The sequence below is a fragment of the Argiope bruennichi genome, chromosome 6 (assembly GCF_947563725.1).
Source record: "Argiope bruennichi chromosome 6, qqArgBrue1.1, whole genome shotgun sequence".
Classification (NCBI taxonomy): domain Eukaryota; kingdom Metazoa; phylum Arthropoda; class Arachnida; order Araneae; family Araneidae; genus Argiope; species Argiope bruennichi.
The window spans coordinates 41,040,764-41,064,252 of record NC_079156.1 but is presented as its reverse complement, the minus strand read 5'-3'; the positions used below and the strand labels follow the sequence as shown (position 1 = coordinate 41,064,252).

Sequence of the window (23,489 nt, the reverse complement as noted above, 5' to 3'; positions counted from 1 at the left end):
GAGATGGCAGCGCACTTCATTCATCACTTCTTGAAGTAGTAATTCGAATTGAAACGATTGTTGAAACGGGTCGAAATAAATTGCAGACTGGACTTCATGAATCATGGGGTTAGCACCATCGTTTGTCACTATATATCATTTAGAAGTTTATTTGATTAACGTTAGTTGTTGGAATTCCTTCAACTAGTGCGGTCGAAATGGTGGTCGCCAAAATGGCGGATACTTCGTTTTCGGGGGATGGATTAGTTGAGAAAATTTGTTGGAAACTTCCGGTATAAAACTAAAGTAGTTAAGCAACTTTTTTCAACGTTATTTTTTTATTGTGTCAAAAATATATAATTAAAAAAAATTGGGTTTATTGAAAATTTATTTTTATTTTTCAGTTTGTCGCCTTCAACCATTTGAAAAGATTTTTGGTTGTTTTTATTTTCAATTATATTTGTTATTTATAAGTTATTTTTTCCTTCAGCAAAATATTTTTTTAGCATTGAATTGTGGCAACATTAAAGCCATCCTATTTTTATAGCCTCTCACCTTTTTGTTTAGTGTGTATCTGAACAATTCAATAGCGCTGCGTCCTGTGACATCTTAGTTCCATTAACCTTTAATATCTTAGTTCTATTAACTTTTAATAAAGGTTAATAGTTCTATTAACCTTTAATATCTCTTTCAAATGAAGGATTGTTCCATTTTCTGATTACTGGAATATATCATTACAAAATATATTTTCCTTAGCTTTCAAAAATGAAAGAAAATCCCACTATTATGTATTCGATGAAATAATGGAATTTTTTTTAATCTGATAATTAGGATTAGATTTACATTGAAAATTATTCAAAAAAATATTTTTGAAGGTATTAACAAAATTCAGAAAGTATTTATGCGACTAATAAATAAGTATTTTTGAAAATAGTTCTTTTTTTATATATATTGTAAATTTCAGTTCTGTACAATAATGCTTTTGTGAATTATCGAAATTTTAAAGTGTCGTTTATTTTTCATTTACAATTTTTATACACCTTTCAAAACAATTTCCCTGAGATGTATTTTTTGATTCTTTAACCCTTTAAAGGGCCATTTTTTTCTAGTCATATTAGGCTAAAATATTTTTAGGCTTGAAATTAGAATAAGAAAAGGGATTCCTTTAGCTTATTAGATAAATTTAATTTGATTCATTAATAATTAAGTAACTAATCAAGACGCATCATTTTGTCTGAGATAAAGAACTAAAGTATCTAAGTTTCTGACTTACTAAAAAAATTTGTCAGAACTTATGCCAACCTACATAATTTCATACAAAGATTGATCGATTTGGTGGGAAGCGTACTTCCCACGGCCCTAGAAAGGGTTAAAGTATATTTGTGCCAAATGTAACATTTGTAGGTCAAATACAACGCCAACATACACAAATGTATTCTTCTTTATCAGTTAAAAAGATGATATTTTAAGAAATTCTATATAAAATCAGATATTCAAATTACTTTTAAACTTTTGATTTTAGCAAATGCGTGTAATATCTATCAAATGCATCGCATACATTCGTTTTTGGAATCAATAGCTAATTTTATTGATGAAAAAAACGTGCAATGTTATTGCATTGTTTCTGACTAATGCTGCTGACATGCGCAGTAATGTTTACTATATGGGTATCGCATTTCGTAAACTTATTTCATTATAACGTGTTAAAAACAATATAAATAGTTTTAAAAACTATTTTCACACTTAAGTATATGCATTGAGAATAATACAATTTTGTTTGATATGTGTTTTTCGAACTAACATAGTCTAAAAAGTCTAAAACATAGAGATTTTATCTAATCTCGAGTTCGAATTTTTTGACGATTACAATACTTTTCCTTCCGTACACTTCGTATATGAAAATGTAAAAAGTTAAAACATCACACATAGTTAGAGTTATACAGTTATGAGTTGGCCTCCATTATAAATGAGTTTCTGAATTATAGAAGCATATTTTTAATCGCTTTTGTATTTGTGCTATTTTAATGCAAAATCATCTGCAAATTAAATTATTTTATCCAATGAAATTGCATCATCATGGCGTAACTGTATATTATATATGAAATTTTTAAGAAGTGATACAAATAAATAAAAATAATTTTCTCTAATGATTTAAAATAAAAACCAGAAAAAGCCATTTTGATTCCAAGGTTATTAATATGATGTTTTTTTATTAATATAAAGATAAAATTATGTATAAAAGTAAAATTATATAAATATATATGTAGCTTCTGACGAAAAAGAATATTGTCACGTTTATAGGCATAAGGAAGAGAACACTCGTAGAACAATATTAGTTTATTCAAAGTAAACCAAAGACCTCGGTTACTATAAAGCAAACTCTTATATACAGATATAGAATGTTCTAGAACATTCCTAGAACTAACTGAAGAGGAAATGCCGTACAAAGATTCTGAGGAAATTATAATAATGGAATATTCCAGAAACTTCTGGAAGAGCTGAAAGGAAAAGAAATAAATTTATTTGGTGAGGATTGAACCAGCAATCTCTTTGCCCGCAGTTCCATGTCTTATCAACGAGCCACGGAGACATGTGGCTAGCTTCGTTGCAATATTTTGACGTAAATTTTAGCATTTATGTACAAAAACGGAATGTTCCAGAGAAAATAAAATTGTGTCAGTTTCTCATTTTTCTTTATAACATTGTATGTGTAACATATCTTCGATTATAACTAACTATTATCTATGAAATTTATTCCATAATAAATCTTTTTTGTGAAATATATAAAATTATCTATGAAATTTTGAAATTTCGAAATTGTTTTCAACGACATTTACATTGAACAATCATAATTCCACTTCTAGAGCATTCGACATTAAATCCATAGTTCATTATATTCTGCATAACATGACGAGCACTCATTATAAAGTTCATTAAGATATCTTGAATAATTTTTTAAAAAAACTCCTTCTTCAGAAAATGCTTTTAAATTTTTAAATGCTTATAAATAAGCATCAATTACATGTCAATAGTTTGATATAACGTAGAGACAAAATAAAGATATCACTGTGAATAGAAATGTATACCTATTTTTTTTTAAATTGCAAAAAAATAAGAATTTTCATTCAAATTCCTGTTTTTAACATTGTCGGTTACTGTCAAAGATAAACGCGACAGATACTGCATCTAAACCACTGGCAGAACCGGAAATGGATATATACGGGATATCCAAGGTTTCCACATAGCGGGCAGGAAGTTGTGCACTGTAATGATTCAGTTTCTTCTCTGTTTGACCATGGTGACGTTTCTTTTCCCACGCTCCATAATTAGCATCCAGACAGTGATATCAGCAATAGCGACGCCCTACCGCAGTGTAAGTGCTTCCAGAAGTGCCAGGTGGTCAACTCCTTTAAAGTAAGGACATCTGGGCAATTAGTGCGAGTCCAGCTAAGGGACCTCTCCTGCATTGTATTTGAAACAGATGTGTTTCCTGTTGAACATTCTTGCATTCTTTACATTGCATTCTTTACATTGTGGAGGGTGGCTCCCCAACGCATTCCCACGGTCGACGGTAGACCAGTGAAGTTGTTGCTGAACGATTATTGGATAACCGGGAAAATAGTCCGATGAGAATGAGGGTGGGAACAGTATAAAAGTGCGAGGAGATTGGAAGAGAGGGATGGTGGACACTGAGGCAGAAAGCGGAGTGTCCGACTAGAATTCCACCCGAAAAGATTCGGTGGATCCCTGGAGCTACGCCTGTTTGCGAGAACGCTACGAGTCGGCTAGCTGTTTTCTTAAGAGGTTTCTCCGAAGTATTCGAGGAACTATCCTTGTTGTGTAGAATAAAAATCATTTAACCTAGAACTCATTTAACCTAGATGATGAACTGTAAATTTATGTAAATAAAGCTGTAAATAAAGAATTTGATCATAACGCTACCTTTTATTGGATAGAGACTTTACAGCACGCACTGTGGTGAATAGCATATAAGCCAGTTAACAGCTCTTCTACCCAAACAATTGTTTTGGTATAATGGTTATGTTACTGGGCTGCGAACCACAAGGTCCCAGGTTCGATCCTCGCGCATCACAATTCGATAAAGCACTATATTGATGTTTACATGGAAAGACTGCAAACATTTCAAGCGAGTACCCATTCTGTTTCATCTGTCATTATATGTTATGTTTTAGAATCTATCTAATCTTTGATTTATAGACAAGCTTGACACTTGCTTTTGGATAACATCATTAACGCAGCAGATTGGCTAGAACCCTATTACCTAGTTTTCTTCTAAAGAAAATTCGCAATGTATTAGTCGAATAACATTATGCGACTGTTCCACAAGGGATTTCTGTGATATTTAGCAAAACGTTTCGAGAGTGGAACTTAATTTAAAAATAAAGAAGTTTTAATGGATGTGCTTAATTGGCTTCTGTCATTAATAATTTGTAAAGAAAGCTTAATGGGCTTTGTCATTATTTTTTTCTTTGTGAGAATATGGTACAGCGCAAATAAATCAACTTTAAATAAAGCAATTTTGGCACCATGGGGAACTTGGCGAAAAGATCAGAGTAGTCCGATGCTCGAAAGTAAAAATGGCCAGCTTTTGTCTTTCCCCTAAAAAGGAAAAAAAAATCTTTCGCAGTTAATTCGATAGCAACGTGTAATTAGTTGCTGAAACGCTCATCAATTTAGTTTCTTTTTTTTTCTACTTTCTCGTACACTAAGTATACAAAAAGAAGATACTATAATCTTCGATTTTGACAAACAATCCTGTTTCACAACCCCCTGAATCCAAAAAACTTTTTTTTTGCAATTAAATTTATCTGTGAGCACAATAACTGAAAAATGCTTTTAAATAGATGCATGAATTTGGTGTGTCCAAATTTGTCTTCTATCAAATTTCGGAATAAATTAATTTACAGTAGTATGTCTTGTCTTTCTGAAAACAGGTGAACATATGTCACTACAAAACGTAAACAAGCTAAATAAATAAAATTTGGCATACAGTTTTTAGTTTAGTTTAGTTATATTAACGTCCCATTTCAAAGCATCACTAGAGCTATTTTTGGTCGTATTTCGTAATTTTGAGAGGACGACACCTGAGCTAGCACCCCACTTCCAAACCACACCGGTTAGAAAACATCTGGCTGAGACGGATTTAACTGGCACCAGACCCGCTTACATGACGGTTCTTTGGTGGAATCAGGAACCTGAAACCCTCCTGGTTCCGAAGCCGAGACCTTACCACTAGACCACCGTGTTCCTATACAGTTTCTGCATCTAAAATGTCGTTTATATGATGTTTTGAACCAAATCCGACAGGAAATAACAGCCTGTTCGGCTTGTGTTTTAGTATGCATTCAAACGCGATAATCCAAAAAGTGCAATAACTTAGATAAAAAGAAATGTGGTAGAATTTAAAGTGTTGATCCTTATTAAATCCTTATGTTCATTCTCTGAGAGTATAGGATTTTCTTTGTAACCATTAACCAAATTATTTTATATTAAATTTTTTTAACTTCGTCTTCGTATACGATGTTTATAATAACAAGTGCAATAATCACAGAATTCATTTGTTTCTTATACATAATATACTCCTGCGTATTATTACTCCAGATACATTTTAAAATATTTCAAATCGTTGTAAAACGGTTTCATATTATTATCAGTTCCTTTATGTTTGCATGTTCTATTGTTTTTTTTTCTAATGGCACTTTTCATAGACAAGCCCACTGACTTTAGAAGTTAGTGATTTTAAGCCAAGGGTGAGTCTCTTGTTTTTCAGTAGCTCCATCTAGGCCAAGAGTACGACTTAGCTACACATATCTCATAACCCTTTTTACGGGGATAACTTCATTCGTGCATTTCATTCACTCATCTACAGATCTTAATTTAGACCTGAACCAGAGAACGATCGCCCCTGATCCAGTACCCCCAGTGGTGTTACTCTCGACATGAAGGGCTTTGTCAACACCACACGCACGGAGAGTCTTCGGCCGGCGGAGTTCGAACTCGCAACCCAACAGACGCGAATATAACGCCCTAACAATCAGGCTAGCCAACCCCATATATTCTATACATACGTATTTTTGTTTTTTCTTCTGTCAGTATTCCGGTATTCAATAAAATTCCTGTTACATGCCCATCAAACTGTTCATGATCAGAATGGTACGAATAAGAGGTTATTAGACAGCGTTCTGTTCCGTCTGTTGGTCCATATATTTTCATGAAAGTAATCGCTATAATTTAAAAAACACAACGATTGAGATAAATGAAACTTGATATATGATAAAACATACACCAAGTCTTGTAACAAAAATTATAATTCTGAGTCAAATTTTGGTTGCAGTTGATAGGTAAAAGATATTCCAAATGCATATTCATTTTTTTCTCTATATTACGAAGCATATAGCTCTTATATGCGAGGCTTAAAACGAAGATACGAGTGCTTGTAGCATTCTCGGATTTGCTGAAGGTCCGCAATTTTATGTGGACGTCAAAATACTTTTATTTTTGAGTATGTGAGAAAAATTTCAGAGAAACCACAGTTGATTTATTTTAGTAATCAACATGTATATGCAATTATTTATTATAAATTGTAATTATGCAGCATTCTATTCCTACATAATAAAATTTAAGTAGGCACACTTAGCTTATTATAAGGGTTGCCGAAATGAAAAGTGGGCAAGTTGAATGAAAAGAATATCTTTATTGGAAATCAAAAGAAATTTGCATGTGCGTTGTAACAACACAGTACCCATCTTTTAGGTAGCAGGTCTATGCCTTAGCTGTATAAAGATAATGGCTGATTCTTCAGGAAGTCTTACACAACTTCCTTTACTTCGATGTCCGAATGGAAGCGTGTCCCCTATAATGCTGTCTTAAGTGGCCCAAAGATGTGGAAGTCACAGGATGACAAATTCGAACTGTGCGGCGAGTGTTCCAACACTTACAATATAATTTTTTTGAGGTCGTTTGGGTTTCACGTGAGACTCATGGGCAGACATTGTCATAGAGAGGGATCTCTTGTTGGGTGAGAAGGCCTCTTTCGTTTGCTTTTGATTGCTTTCCGTAGTTTCATCAGAGTACTGCAGTATTGTGTTGAATTGATAGTGTTCCCTTGTGTCAGTCACTCATCATTGTGGAAATCAATCAAAAGTAGTCCACAGCAATCAATGAATCAAAAAACGTACTACCGTGCGCTGTATATGCATCCATGTATAGCACGACTTTACTAAGGCCAGGATAGCCTGGTTGGTAGAGCGTCGGATTCGCGTCCCTTAGGTTGCGAGTTCGAACCCCGCCGGCCGAAGATTCCCCGCGTGCTTGGTGGCTGACGCGCGTTAAATCTGTCGTGGTCACAAAGTCCTCCATGTCGAGAGTAATACCACTGGGGGGTACTGGATCAGGGGTGATCGTTCTCTGATTCAGGTATAAATTACGATCTGTGAATGAAATGCGTGAATGAAGTCCGCCCCGTAAAAAGGGTTGTGGCGTGTGTGTAGCTAAGTCGTTCTCTTGGCCCTAGATGGCGCTACTATAGAAACAAGAGGCGCTCCCCCCCCCTCCCCAGGCTTAAATCCGCTGCCTTCGAACAGCGGGCTTGCCTTTGGGAAGTGCCCTTTGGGAAGTGCCATAAGAAACAACAACAACGACTTTACTTTCTACCAGTTTCCTCTAATACGAACAGCTTTCACTGTTGACGCCGTGTGCAGTGCATGCCTGTTATCATCCTTTATATCCCGGCTCAGTAGCGTTGCTATAGCTGCAGTCATTCTGATGCAATTGCAAGTTCCACTTTCCATTTGGTCACTCCTTATAAGTGAATGTAGTAAAACAGGTGCTGGCGTCCTAACCTAGGGGTAGCGTGTCTTCCCCGTGATCTATGCGTCCTGGGTTCCAGTCCTGGTTTGGGAATTCCAGTCCATGTTCTTTACCCTGTGCACTATGTGTGAAAGAGACCCCTGAAAAAATGGGTTGTGCAAGCGAGTGTATGAGTGTGATCTTGATATGAGCTAGAAGTCAGACTTCTGCACTCGGGTGCTCAGGAGCCCGTACCCTCAGAAGCTACTGTATCCCTTTCTGTTGTAATGTGGACACCTCATCATCAATAAAACAGGTAGGTACTTGAAGAAGTATTAATAATATTCTAATATTTTTTAATTTCTGCTTTACCTTATTTATATATCTGGCAAACAAGCTAATAGCACTAACTTCCCTGTAACTTGGTCCCAAGCCCAACAGACTTAGGCAGCTGCCTAGTTCGAAATACACCACTGAAATCTAGCATAAGCCGAAATTTTTAATGGATAAAACATTTACATTTTCGTCCTAGATATACCGAAGTGTAAATTTTACATTTTCGCCAGTTTTAAGTAAAATTTATTTTAAATTAATTACCGGCAATCAATAATCATACTTTCAACAATTCAATTAGTCTTACGATAAAAACTGACTTTAATTCTGCAAGACCAAAAGAAAGTATATATTAATTAACTGTAACTGTGCTATCGGATTCTTTTATAAAAGTTTTGGCGTTATTTATCGATCCTGATCCAAGGTAAATGCAAAACAACTTTGGCATTAATGAGATAAATGTGCCGAAGAATATTAAATCCGAGTTTCAATTAATTCTGAATTCCTTGAGGGATTCAAGGAGTTAAATAATGTTTCTGTCGTGTGGATTTGGAGATAATTGTATCGCTCTTTTGAAGTAACGCTTAGCTGAAGGCTGAGAGGGTTTTAATCAAAATAATGGATTGTGCACTCATTTTTTGCAGGGTTTTAATTAGGAATAGTTGAAAGTTTTACTTTAATCAGATAAAGTTATAATTATTTTCAACTGAAGAAACTTCAGATCAATGCTCCTCGATATCTAAAATTCTTTGAAATATATTTCTACAAACTGTATTTTATGATTTTTCTGTACACTAGTCGCCTTCAGCGACTAATTGTTCGACAAACATATTAATGTTATTCATATAATTACACCAACAAATTTTTGATGAACTGCATCTTATATCAGCAAAAAAAAAATTATTTTAAATTTAATTTGAGCAATACACATAGAATATTTGACTGATAAGTAATGTCTGCAAATATTGGCGAAATCGGTTCAATTGTTAAAGCTTGGGAATTTGCCGATGTATTATATATATATAGTTCGAAACTTTACAACAATAGGGAGGTAGGAAACCACGGATAATATATCTAAGAATCAAACTTTTTCATAAGAAATTTTTTTTAAAAAAAATTCGATAAATTGGCTCAGTGGTTGTGGATGGAGGACTCTGTCGAGGTGTTTCGCCACGGAGAATATTTATTAAAGTAACGTTGAAACTTGCCTCGAAAATGTAGGGTGATGGAGATTCGATGATTATTTTTGATATATATGACTGGACATTATATCTTTCATGTGGATTAACACTTTCAAATGAATTAAAAAATTTTGAAATCAGCTTTGTTGTTGTTGTTTCTAATGGCACTTGTCATAAACAAGCCCACTGTCCCAAATCAGTGATTTTAAGCCAAAAGTGCGTCTCTTGTTTTTACAGTAGCGCCATCTAGGGCCAAGAGTAAGACTTAACTACACACACGTCATAACCCTTTTTATGGGGCGGACTTCATTCATGCATTTCATTCACTAAATCACAGATCGTGATTTAGACCTGAATCACAGAACGATCATCCCTGCTCCAGTAGCCCCAGTGGTGTTAATCTCGACATGGAGGACTTTGTGACCACGACAGATTTATACGTGCGCCAGCCACCACACACACGGAGAGTCTTCGGCCGGCGGGGTTCGAATTCTCAACCCAAGGGACGCGAATCCAAAGCTATCCCGGCCTTGAAATCAGTGTAATAGTTGTAGCTGAGAGCACTGTCGAGATTATTTCTTGCTCAGATTTTTATCTTCACAATTCCTCACATGAACATTTTTTGTAACTTAGTATAGCTATGAAAATCAAATAGATATTTTGGATACTCTCTTTTCGATGAATGAAACTAAAATTTGGCCCATAACTGCAATTTTAGGAACAAGATCATATACAAAATTTTATTCATCTGAGTCATTGTATTTCTATATACATTCGAGTACGTAGTCTATCTTATTCAAGTATTTGTCCATCGTAATCAATTCTTTGATAAATTTGATTTAATATTTAGTGAAAATCCACCATTCAATTGCTAAAACTGGGCATCAAATTTCATTTATTTAAGTTATTGTGGTTTTGAATCATCGCTTTTGAATGCATGCACGCACAAGTATAGCTTAACTTGATACGGATCAAAACGGATTCATACTAACTTCATACGGATTCAAAACTTGATATGGATCTTTACATTATAAGTTTAATTTAGTTATATTAAGGTCCCGCTTTAAAGCAACACAGAGCTAATTTGGGACGGACCTCGTAATTTTGAACCGCGGTCAGATGACGAGGACGACACCTGAGCTGTCACCCCTCTCCAGCGGGAGGACATTTGGCCCCGACGGATTTAACGTGCGTCAGACCCGCTTACAACAATTCTTTGGTGGAATACGGTCTCCAACATGAAACCCTACGGTTCCGAAGCCAAGACCTTACCCATCTTCCCTTTAGAAGATAAAACTGTAGCAAATTCTGTCCACTTAGCTCTTTTCATTTTGTAGCTATCATGTTCAGATGTATTCAGACAGACCAATTCCCTGTGAATGGATTTCATTCAAAATTTCACAGCTTTAGTTCAATTTGTTTTGGAATCATCGCATTCACAAACAGATGGACGGATGAAGAGACATACATAATTCCAAAAATATGTTTTTAAAACTCAGAAGGGTTTGAAACATGAACATTCGTTAAAATCTCAAGTTTGATTTTTTTGTTTTTGACACAATTACAGTAATTTTGCTTTGTGTGCTTCGTGCACGAGAAAATTAAAACAATTATTGTATTTAAATTCTTCCAAATCGAAAGAGCAATCTTTTTATAATTATGAAAATCCCGTAAAATTTTTCTCTTCCAGTTTTCTAACATTCTGACAGTTATTTCGGGAAACTTCGCGAACTTTTACTACACGCTTGAGGAAAAATAACGAGTATCGATCAGTTAACGATTTTTCATTAGAAATTTCAAATCGTTAAAGTAGGGGCTTGATGGAGAATTTTAGAGCGAACTTCCGCAGTTGTGACAGCAAATTATGCCTGTTGAACGACAGAGAGTTAAACTTTAGCTCTTCTATAAAACAAAGATTAAAACATCATGTGCCTTCAATAACTTTCGTGTAGCAGAAAATTTATCAAAGTCTAAAACGTTATTCTAATCTTAAATAATAAAATTTCACTGTCTTTAAAAAATAATAAAATGTCTGAAAAGGAATAAATTTTAACCACTTCCCGGTTTTGCACGAGCTGATCTAGGATATGATCGATCCCGAGTGTAGCTCAGGCAATAGGAAAATTTACATTTTATTGACTTTACTAACCACCAGATGGTAGCACAATAGCGCTTTTTTTTTTTTAATTGTAGAGTTCAAAGTGAGAAATCTGTAAGATCTGTTTGTTTATTTTTAGAAGATTTCGTAGATATTTTTTTCATCCTATTGTTTATTATCTTAGCTTGAAAGGAGTATTATGATTTTGATCAAAGTGAATCTGATTTTGATCACATTAAGATGAATGTTACTAAGAGATTACAGAATCGGATTTTTCTGAATTTGAACTTTTTGCTGAAATCAGAAGTGATTCTTTTTGGAAAAAAACTGAATTCTGGTCGTCAAAGGTGCCCCCTGGATATAGCTATGTCAAGTCCAATTCCACTAATTTTCGTATTCCTTGGAACTATTTGGCTGAATCGGGAACATTATTTTTAAAGTCTAACTCTTGAATTGATTCTCAATGAAATAGATGCCTTTGTTCAATGTTTGGAATTGAGTTGACGAAATAATCAAAAATCCATTTGTGGTATCCGAGCAAAAAGAATGAGATAAAGACACTTTTAGCTATTTACATGTTACAAAACATCATGAGAAAACATTATTTGTCCGAGTAAAAAGTAAGTATTTCTGGTATTAAATTTTATTTGCTTACATTACTTTATATTCGAAAAACTAACTTGACAAAATTAACTTAAAGCTTTCTTTTCTTGCATGTATTTTTTATCATATACGAAGTATTTGGAAAGAAAGTATTGTAATTGTCAAAAAAAAATCTAACTAAAAATTTTTGACGAATCGTCACGTTTAGACCCCACTGCCAAAAAAAAACACATTTTTAGAATTATGTCTGTCTTTGAGCATGATAACTCGAAAACGCTTTGATCTAAGCTGATGAAATTTGGTAAGTAATCTTTGTACCAAATTTATATATTACTATCAAGTTTTGAACAGGAACTTTTTGTTTCTCTATACGATTCTAAGTGAACATGATAATCATAAACCTCAAAGAGCTAGATGGATGTAATTTAATGCACTATTTTACTATCTAAAGTATAGATCCGCATTAGAATTTGAACCAAATCTATCTCCTATTGCTCTGTGCCTTCACATACATTTAAACATGATAACTCAAATAAGAATGATGCTCGGTCCTCAACCACTTCAGGATCCGCAGAAAATATAATTAACTGTTTGACTGCTATGGGCGCCTATATGCGTCCAGCAAAAACGACCAGTATATGTGTGTCCATTGCCAGCCATCAGTTCAATCTCCAACGATTATTACTGCCGACTTCATGCAGCTCACTTGAAATGCTTCCACTTTGAGCATTTAGCAGTCAAAGGATCAGTAGGCGTTTTTCCTCTCCCTACAGCAGTGCGGGGGAGGTCTTAGTTTAAATAAGAAACGGAGTTACCATGACTCAGCATTCCCACCCCGGGATTAATAAATACTTCTTCACAAGATTTAAAGGCCACGTTGACTTAATGTAATATCTTAGCTCCTGGGCCAGAAGGTTAGAGTCCCGATTTCACAAACGTTCCAAAGTGTATGTAAACCTGAATCACGCTAAATCTGTTGCCATAAATAAAATTTCCTCCTGTTGATGTGGTGTGACAGTCTCAAAGGGGGATGGCGGCTTTGGTTGCTGTTCTCGTCATATCTAATTGCGGTTAAGGATTGGGAAGTGCATCATCGTGTTGCTTCAAAATGGATCCTTAATACAATTAAAAGAAACTCAGCAGGACTGGGTACCTGTATATGCATGTATGTACCAGCATCATAATCGGCAGAGGCCGATTTAGGCATTTTGCACCCCCTCGACAATTGATGACATGATGTATCTCCTCTTTTTGAACAATTTAGTTCCACATTTCAAAGCATTTTTAGCTTAATTAACAAGTTTAATATTTATTTTAGGTTGATTTTTTTTTTATTTCAGCAACTTTGTAACAATTCATATGCTTTTGTTTATTTATTTACTTGCTACTTTTTGGCGACCAATTGGTTTGCCGGAGATATCGATTATATTTATTCTTTGTATCGATTATATTAGCATTTAATTAAAACTTCATGTCCATTATTCCATCAAGTTTTCAGACATTAAAGTTCTGTTATTTGAATAGTCTTGTATATATTCTATCCATTGTACATACGAACTTTCCAAATGGAGACCAGTTCCATTACATCATAGAACTATTAAGTTCGTTTTGTCTATTTTCTAAATTTAGGGTAAATTAACTTTAATTCGTTCTACAAACTATAGATATTAAACAGGTTCCTTTTCTAGCTTTCATTGAAGAAGAAAACCACGCGATAAATAATTGATTGAACAATGAAGGTGATTTTAGTTTCTTTCACAATAATATTTTTACTGTTGTGAAAAAACATGCTTAAAAAATTAAATCTAGACTAAAGACGTTTACAGCAACTTAATTGATATAATTGAAAATATAATTTTTTGGACTTCAAAATGGTGTAAAAATTCATTTTTATAAGGAAATATCTTTTGAAATTATCACGAAAAAAACATTAAAGTCTACCTTATTCTTTAGTTAATTAAAATTTCAAAAAAGTGCTTCCAGCGACACATTCCCACCCTCTAAATTATATGTATGCCAAATTTGATATTCTTGGTCAAACAGTCCAGCCTATAGAGCGTCAGCACAAACTATCATCTGTATTTTAACTAGATTTATGAGTTATGATTAAGATTCGCATTTGCATGCCATATTATTTAACTATATACAATTTCTTATAATATATTATTCAAAGTAAACGTAATGAAACTGGTTGATACTTGAGTAATTAAATTTAAACCAGCTGGTGTAATTAAATTTAAACCAGCTGGCGTAATCTCGCCAAAATAAATACGCATACTCTCTGATAAGTTTGTCATGCCAGAGAACGCCTTATATTGCATTGGCGCTCTAGAAATACTTTTTTGGCGTAAATTTAGCATTTTTATTGAATCTATCGTGAGTTATTTGGCGATTAATCTCTCTGGCATGAGGTTAATACAGTGCCCGAAAAAATTATAAGGACACGCGAAAAATCGCCAAATCTAGAAGCCCTGTTTACAGAATCGTATGCAAATTTTTGCAGCAAAAATAGAAGTAAAACTAAAATATTCCATGCTTAAAGTAATTAAAATTTTCAATTTTAAATCTGCTAAAAATTTAAATTTTGATTTTTAAACCTAAATGAAAACGGAAAAAAGTATAAGGACATTGCTTTTTCTCCAGTAATTATTTAAAAATTTGCATATTTGAAAGCATAAAATGACAATTCCGAGTTAAAAGATTTATTTGCGAAAAAAATTTCCCACTCGGCGACTTTCAGTGTGAATTTTTAAACGATGCCCAAAGGAACTCTACTTTCTGACTCTGAAAAAGGAAAAATTGTTGCTTTTCGAGAATGTGGATTAAGTGGATGGAAAATTTCAAAAAGAATCAAGAGATCTAAAACGGTGGTTTATAATTTTCTAAAAACTCCTGGGATGTATGGTATGAAAAAGCGAACTGGGAGACCAGAAATTCTCACTCGTCGACAAAAAAGAATGATTGTAAGGAGAGCTTGCGAGAGAAGAGAAACTGCAAATGAAGTTAGACAAAATTTGAGTTTACCATGCTCAACAAGGACTGTTTAAAATGTTTTGAGTAAACATCCTCAAGTTTCTTATGGGAAATTAGCGTCACGCCCCCCTCTTACAAATCATCATAAGAAAAGAAGAGTTTACTTTGCCAAAAAATACATTTCTCTTGGTCAAAAGTGGGCTGATGTAATTTTTTCGGACGAAAAAAAGTTCAATCTTGATGGACCTGATCGTTTTCGTTATGTTTGGTATGATCTGCGAAAGACAAAGGAAGTGTTTTCCAGGCGTCAATATTATGGTATGGAGCGCTTTTGCGGCATATGGAACCACTCCATTTGAATTTATCAACCGTAAATTGAATTCGAACAGGTATGTTGATATGTTAGGAGAAAGTTTGTTACCTGAAGCGCCACTAATTACTTCAGGGGACTGTATTTTTCAGCAGGATAATGCTTCGATACACGTTTCTACGAGTGCAAAACTCTGGTTTGAAGCTAATTCTGTAAATTTACTTGATTGGCCGGCGAGAAGTCCCGATCTTAATCCAATCGAAAACTTATGGGAACTTCTAGCCCGAGAAGTTTATAAAAACGGCACACAGTATCAATGTACACAAGATCTAGTCGTCGCTATCAAAGACGCTTGGGAAAAAATATCTGTGGACATTTTAAAAGATCTTTCAGGATCTATGACCTCTCGTTTTATTCAAGTGATTGAAAATAAAGGTAGTTTTCTTGATTATTGAAACATTTTTTAAGTATTTTACAACATGTCCTTATAATTTTTTCCGTATTTCATTTAATGTTAAATTTTGTAAAATCAATATTTTGAAGCTAAATTATGTTTTTTATGTGTTATAAGTGTTATCACAAAATTATGCAGCAGAAGTAAGAAATATAAAAAGTTCATTTAGGTGAAATGGAAATAAAGCATATTTTCATGCAATTACATGTTGTCCTTATACTTTTTTCGCGCACTGTAGTATCCGAGAATCGAATTACTGTTTCAGACACGTTTTCCCCAACCGATTGAAACAAAAATTTAACACAAAACTACAGTTGTGGTTACAAGTGCAGTTTACAAAAATTAATATATTTAGGTCATTACGTCTTTGAATTATCGCTTTTACATATTTCTGAAAGTACAGAAAGACAGCCAGTCAACCCATAATATAGATGTTAAATTTGTGTTCATCTATACTAACATTATAGAATTTAAATCTGGGTACCGAATTGGATCGGTATAGCTGTTTTCATTTTGTAATTATCGTGATAACATATATTCGTACGGCCAGACAGACGGATTTCCTCTGAAAAGATTTCACTCAAAATTTGATAGAAATCTGCAGATTTGGTGTAAAGACCATATACCAAATTTCACCGGTCCAGTTCGAAGCGTTTTTCAGTTTTCTATGTCATAGACAAAAAGACAGAAGGACAATTTTCAAAAAATGTATTTTTCGAACTCAGGAGAGTCTTAAACAGGGAGAGTTCAAATTTTTTGTCGATTATATATTTTGTACTACGTATACGAGAAAGTAGAAAGTACGGATATTACTCTTCATAATTCATAAAATTCCTATTTTTAAAGTTTTGCATTTGTACATTTTACAAATTTGTTTATTTGGCAATTAGCTAATGATATTTTTTTAAAAACATCTTCTTGCATTCCCTCCACCCCTACCCATCAACCAAACAGTCCTCGGCATTCCCCCTTACGAAAATCCGCCACCGCATATTAGTATTATCAATTACTTGAAATTTTAATCTCGAAATTTTACTCCACTATTGTTATCAGTACTTTCGAAATGGGATAGCAATCATCCCTCTTAAAGCTTTTACGATTATTATTATTTTTTTTTTACTATACAATCTAAATCTGAAAAGCTTCCCCCTCTCCAATCTAATTTGGCCTCGGCATTCCTCTCGAATTCAACGCACGAAATAATTGACGGTAGCGGACTCTCTTGTGCAGCAAAAGTGGCCCTGAGATGTAAATGCTTCCTTTCATCTTAATGGGATTACGCCTCTTAACACCAATTTGCTTTTCCATTGAAGAAATCACATGAGAGTCAAGAATTCATTCTGAAAAGGCTCTTCTATGCGAACATCCGAGTTTGAAGAGGCCTGCTGCCGTATTTTCTCATCGGCAGAGACTTTATACTCCTAATAAAGTTTCCGATAAGAGAGGGAAGATTTATCTTTGATGTCATTACAGTCGAAGAATCTTACGAGGCGTCGTTATCTTAAAGGACAAAGCGGCGTTCATTATTCAAAAAATGTCGATAATTGTCTGTTCTGATTTTTGTCAGTGGAGTGTTACCACTTTGGGAAGGAAAATATGCGTGAAGTGGATAAACTATTTATGGAAAAATTTGCGATTTGTTTGCGCATCTAATGAGCAAATATTATATAATATTTATGAATTGTTTAGACTTCAGAAACACTGCAATATTTCATTTATCTGTATGGCATTGTATAAAGAATTATATTATTTGATTCGTTGATCTTCTGGGTTAAATAAAAAATAATCGTTATTTTCAAAGTTAACTTTATTAAAATTTAAATGAGTTTCTCAAGTTTCTAGTTCAAAATATAGTAAAATGAATATGTCGTAATGAGAATTTAAACTTTACTATATAGCAATAATAACTTGTACACAAAAAATACAAGGTGGTAATAATTATACTTCCCCTATAAACAGCATCCTACAGCGCAAACGGGTGAACGGATTGCTATGAAATGCACAGACTATACACGAGATGTGCTCACAAAATTTCAAAAAAAAAAAAAAAAAAAATTAGTTCCAACATGTCCACCAGAGGGCGCCTTTTCCGGGAAAACATTAATTTTAACACAATAAACGACCAAACCGAAATACAGGAACAATATTAACATTTATTGACTGGTTTCTGATCACCTTGTCATCGAACCACATTAAGTAAAGGTAAAAAAATAATAACAGTACGCTGTTTGAGAAAAAAATAAAGAAAACAGTTCAGTTTGCAGAAACAAGGACGAAATTGCAAAAGAGGCGCAGTTGTTAATCGTGTCAGGATGATGTAGGGAAAGGTGCTCCAAGTGATCACCCTCATTCACCTGTCAAATTTCAAGTTGATGGACAATGTGTTCAACAGTTGTGATGCTTCGCACATGAAGCGTTATGATGTTTCCAGTTTTTACCGATTTTTTTTCATTTTATTACTCATAATTCTTGTTATGGATTGTTGATATTGTTTCTGTATTCCGTTTTGGTCATTCATTGTGTTAAATTTAATGTTTTTCTGGTAAAGGCGCCCTCTGGTGGACATTATCTCGTATAGAGTCTATTTACCAAATTTCCTTGCAATCCGTTCACCCGATTGCGTTGTAGGATGCTATTTATAGGGGGAGTTTAATTATAACCACCCTGTATATTTATTTCGACATTAAAAAAGCCTGTATAAATGTATTAATAAAAACATATAAAAGAAATTAGAACTCTTAGTCAAAAAATAACATAGTAAAATAATTTTTAGGTACGTATTTGTTCTATCTTTATTTTTAACCTGTTAACCGCGGAATTTATTTTTAAAAGACTCTCCTTTCTAAAATCAAGCGATGACGCATACACATATAGAACGTAATACAAATGGTTACGAATAAGACTTCATTTTCATTCGACAAAAAATACACATCGACCGTGCCAAAATAAAGATTTAGATTAAGATGTTTACACATCGAACGCATTAATTGGTTAAAAGTATATATGTATGCATGTGCGTGTATATGTATGTATGTGTGTATTTGACCAAATTCGTAAAATTAATTCCCACCCATTTAAAACCACTTTAATTCCTTAATTACACTGGTTTCCTGCACCTATTGGGATACAATAACGATGTCTTTAACTGCTTCCCTAGAATTTCATTAGTTTCGTTCCCAAGATTTTCTCTAAAATGGGAATCTTGTTTTCTGAATTTTTCAAACCGAGAATTTGCTTTTTTGATTTGACACTAACAAATAAATAGTAACAATTAACTCAATCCAAAATCTATTACTAAAATATTAAGGAAGCTATTGTATGAAGTAAAATCCAATGAACATAATGCAGCTTGATATTTACAACATTCTAATATTTACAACATGTTTATTCATTCGTTTAGAAACGCAATTCGTTAAGAGTGCAGTTATAAAATATACAAAATGTTGTTAAAAATTAAACAAAAGTTTCGTATTATAAGAGCATGGATATTAAACTGAAAAAAAAGCTCTAGAACACCAAACGATATTCTTGCGAATCTTTGCGGCGCCAGATTAATTAATTAAAAGTAAGAAACCAAAGAATAAATTAGTAGCGCCATCTTAAGGTGACGTCATCTGATAGAAATGCTGAACAGCAACTTTTCTGAAATATAGAATGGGATGGATTCTTTTGTAAGTTATATTTATAATTTTGCATTTATATCAAACACATGGCGAATGTCAGCCAATAATTACACCTAAAAGGTTAATATGTCATTTGTTTATACCAATTAGGTTCGAAATTTCTATAATTTTCCACGGTATATCGAGTTTTTTTGTTCAATCTTTTAACTAACGGTATCTGTTTGGTTTAGGTCATGTAAGGAAGATAAAGTATATGCATTTTGGATCTTTTTATGGTTTACATGGATAATTTGGTACAAACCTATTACTATTTTCCTCTCAAGACCACATATCAGATTTCAATTTCTAACTTGTGTCTATTTTCAGTTAACCGTTGAGCGGTTTTGGTTCAGAATTTGATAGGAATATAGAATTCTGTTTATAAAATTATATGCCAGATTTCATCTTTTTAGTTCATTAATGTGTTGAATTATCGTGTTCACAAGTACACAAAAGGATTCTCCGTCTCAGAATTTCATTTAAAACTTGATGTAGATCTAGCCTTTGAGGATAAAACCAAATACCAGATTGCATTTGATTAGAGTATAGTTCATAGATTAATAGAATATTACCACATATCTCAGCACCTGATTTCCTGAATCTGTAGACAGATTGCAAATAAATCTCCCTGATTCTCAGTTTTCAAAAGATTTTTTTAAATGAAAAAAGAATCAGGAAAGTTATCTAAATAACAAAGTCAGGTTGCTGTTTTTCCAAAGATAGCTTGATTATCATATTCCTGATATACAAAAAGTAAAATTCCATCAAAAACATAACGTGTAAAAAAAACCAAGTCTCGCAACTCAGTTCTTCTATCGTAAAAAGTTGTGAGATCCATGTAATACCAAGTCGGTCAATTTATTCAGTCTCTACTTAAGGTTCTTTCTGTCTTATTACGTAATTAGCTAACCTAACAACATCTTATAGTGACCATATCAATATTAAAAATCTTTTATGGTTTAAATAAACAGATTGACTGGGCAATCGCACTAAACAATCTAATTATTATATAAAATTAGATTGTTTAGTGCGATTGCCAAGTATTATCCATAACAAAGTTATAGGGAGTCGAAAATGGCCTGAACTGCTTCGAGAAAAGAATGGTACGGCCGTGCCGCTTGTTTTTGCTCGACTTGGCGGGGGCACTGCCTTGCCCCAGATAAAAAAATTACTCTATGAATTTTATATTTGACTACTCCACATAACAATGCTGGAAGGTCGCGCCAAGAATCTTATTCTTTATCAAACTCACGAACACATGTTGCTTTTGAAAGATATTGCCATTCTGAAACAGTAAATTTTCCAGCTCCTCAGACGATCCATTACCACTTACATTCCCCCTTCCGGTTCAACTTATTTTCTAATTTATTTCCATCCCGCAAAGTCGCTCTGACGTCCAACAAACCGGAGGTGTTGATCCGAAGGGAAATCCGAGCTCCCCGCACCCCGGGCACGTCGCCGGGTAATACCGTCCGTGATTGAGGCTTTTCTGACCCGGAATGGGTAAAAAGGTAAAAGATGATCAGAAGACGGTCTTCTTTGACGTCTTGCGGATTACCAAGCACGTGAGGTCCATGAAAGGGACGGGTCGGGTTGCGAGCGGGAATCATCGGATTAGAAAGATTATGGGCGAATCAGAAAGCGAGGATCACTTAGTTCTTTTTTGCAAGTAGTGGTGTTCCTTCAGAATGTTTGGACTTACTTTGATAGAGAAAATAAGTTTATTACATTACCCCTTTCTAAGGCTGTGATTAGTTTTGTAAAAATATTGACCAAAGAATTCCACAATTTTTAAATTCCTATACCAAATTATTTTGCTAGATCTGTTTAAAGTTGCTGTATTTTTACACAGAAGCTTCTAACCTTTATTTTGCTCCGGACTATTGATTAAACTTTTATTTTTGAGTACCCTCTATTGTGATTATCATATTCCAATCATGTTTTTGCAAAAGATAGATTTTTATCAATAATGTAACTCCTTAGCTGCTATGCCTTTATGCAATGTGTGCTCCGATTCTTTTGCGTCTTTACATTCTTAAAAAAAACTATCAAATAGTTCATAAAAGTTATAATTCCATAAAAAATGATTTGGAATTGATAAATACTGCACCATTCTCCTTGATTAGTGTTTTTTCTTTTGAGTACCTCCTCCCAAACATGCCTTTACACAGCGATGTTTTAATTAATAACATTAATTCATTGCCCGCACGCTATGAGTGCATCTATTTTCTGCATTTACACACTTTTAACAGAAAACATTTATGAATGTTATAATTTAATACAATATTTATGTGGTATATGTAAATATTTCAAGTATTCCATGGATTCTCTTTTGAAACAGAGTGTCAAAAAACATTAATGATTATTATGCCAAATTCAATGTGTCTCATCTAATTAGGTAGTAAAGAAAATAAACCAGGTCGTTATAGCCTGGTTGGTAAAGCGTTGGATTCGCGTCCCTTAGGTTGCAAGTTCGAACCCCGCCGGCCGAAGATTCCCCGCATGCTTGGTGGCTGACGCGCGTATAAATCTGTCGTGGTCACAAAGTTCTCCATGTCGAGAGTATTACCACTGAGGTACTGGATCAGGGATGATCGTTCTCTGATTCAGGTATAAATTACGATCTGTGAATGAGTGAATAAAATGAGTGAATGAAGTCCCGCCCCGTAAAAAGGGTTGTGATGTGTGTGTAGCTAAGTCGTTCTTTTGGCCCTAGATGGCGCTACTATAAAAACAAAAGATGCTCCCCCACCGGCTTAAAATCGCTGTCTTCGTAGAAACGGGCTTGTCCATGGCAAGTGCCATAACAAACAACAACAACAGAAAATAAACCAAATAAGTGTTAAGGTGTGCCTACGAATCAAATGATCCCAATTAACTTAATAACATTGGTGAGGTTAATTCACCACCGACTAACATATTTAATTTTCGAATTTATTCCATTTTTTTTTTAAATTTTAGCATTATTTTTAAGTCTAAACAAATGAAAATAGCATTAATTTCGCTTTAATTTATAATAAAACTCAATAATTATCATGTTAGTCACTTATTCAAATGGAAGACAATTTCAATGTAATTATTCTGCTTCCTCTAAGAAGCTGAGTTTTAGAAAATAGAGTAAAATGGAGATAATGCAATCTCTTCGCTATGGCTACGATATTTGTTATTAACATATGATTAAAACCAAATTTCCCACTACCATCATCAATTTCGAGTTCATGAAAGACATCAATATTTTATTACTCAAACACTACTATCTATTTCTTTTTCAACCATAGTAACACACATACAATATTGTATGATGTAAAACAATATTCGCAATATTGTATTATATTAAAAGGTATAATATAATATCGAACAATAATGTATGATATTGTACAACAGTATGTGCTACCTGGGAATCGACACCCAGAACTAACGCTTTCGAACAAATTCTAGTTTCGTTTTTACGACATTAGAAAATAATATTCTATAATTTGTTTACATTTTAATGTCTTATACTTTTTGTTTCCCACTATTATTTGTTTTTATATTCGCATGTTCCTAACTGATCTAACTTGTACGCTTACAGGCCCGCGTATCAAAGGTTGGATTGTCTTAATGCATTACAGAAGGGCATATATTGGATGCAAGTTCAAATAAATGGGCAGATCTCTCCGAAACTTTCTCACATACGCTCTAAAATAAGAGGGGTAAAAGTGAATTTTAGAGTGCCCCTTGCTGTGCCAACAATGCCAAGTCGCCAATAAAGATGGCGGACAAAATAAACAAATTCATTCGCGGAACAGTTACGACTACCATTTCTCGCTATATAATTAGGACTTTTTACTGATACAGTAGACTCCCGATTATCCGCGGAGTGGATTATCCGCGCATGCCACACTAAGTCTTTTTTTTTTTTTTTTTTTTTTTTTTTGCTTCCAAGCAAAGAGAAAATGCTTCCAAAGCAAGAAGCAAACACAAATGACTGATTTCTTCAAAAAGGTGCAGTTTTACAGTTATTCTTTTGTAATTACATAATACATTACAGTATTAAAACAGTACGTATGTATTAATTTTTCTGTGTATCCTTGACTCTTCTCGTAAG

General features: G+C 33.9%; 1 protein-coding gene across 2 annotated transcripts in view; it reads left to right on the top strand.

Moving 5' to 3' along the window:
• Positions 1-23,489, top strand: part of LOC129971495 (transmembrane protease serine 2-like) — a 121,847-nt gene that overhangs the window by 43,422 nt on the left and 54,936 nt on the right. The window contains exon 1 of one of the 2 annotated variants that reach the window (XM_056085323.1): positions 11,786-12,020. The exons of the other annotated variant lie outside the window; for it this stretch is intronic. The gene's annotated coding sequence lies outside the window, so the exon portion shown is untranslated. Of the gene's footprint in view, positions 1-11,785; positions 12,021-23,489 lie in introns of those variants that run through there. 2 annotated transcript variants of the gene reach the window in all.